Source organism: Octodon degus, unplaced genomic scaffold, assembly GCF_000260255.1.
Source record: "Octodon degus isolate 3935 unplaced genomic scaffold, OctDeg1.0 scaffold00332, whole genome shotgun sequence".
Taxonomy (NCBI): Eukaryota; Metazoa; Chordata; class Mammalia; order Rodentia; family Octodontidae; genus Octodon; species Octodon degus.
This window is the reverse complement of record NW_004524908.1, coordinates 763,443-764,135: the sequence shown is the minus strand read 5'-3', so window position 1 is coordinate 764,135 and position 693 is coordinate 763,443.

Sequence of the window (693 nt, the reverse complement as noted above, 5' to 3'; positions counted from 1 at the left end):
GTTTTAGCCAGAGTTCTGCATTGCACCATATACAGGAACAGGCATTGGAGTGCCCTGCTTCCCAAAGAAGCTGGAGGTTAGGTGGCTTTTCTCCATTAAGAACTCACAATTAGTAACACAAATCATGCAGTAGAAATAAGCAGCTGTCCTCAGGGCACTGGGGTCTAGAAACGTGTTTCTGCCTCTTTGTCCATAGGAATGAATGGGAGAGAGAAAAATCTTGTCCAGATTCACGGCAACTCCACCTGGAAAGTAAAAAACTTTCACAGATGCTTTCTCTTAGAAGACTGAATGATTTGCCACTCTTTTCAAAGCGTGTAACTGTGAAGTACTTCTGTTACAAAAGTGTCATTTTAGCCAGAATTCTGTTTTGCTCTGTACCGAGGAATAGGCATTGGAGTACCGTGCTTACTAAAGAAGCTGAAGCTTAGCTGGCTCTTCTGCATTAAGAACTCACATTTAGAAACACAATCATGCTGTAGAAACAAGCAGCTCTCCTGTGGGGACTGGAATCTAGAAACGTGTAAGTGGCTGTTTAGCCATTGAAATGAAATCGAGAGAGAACAACCTTCTGCAGTTTCTCTGCACCTCGAGCAGGAAAGTTACAAACTGCATGGATGCTTTCTGTTAGGAGACTGAATGATTTGTCCCTGTTTTCACAGCAAGGAAATGTGAAATACTTTACAAAAGTGA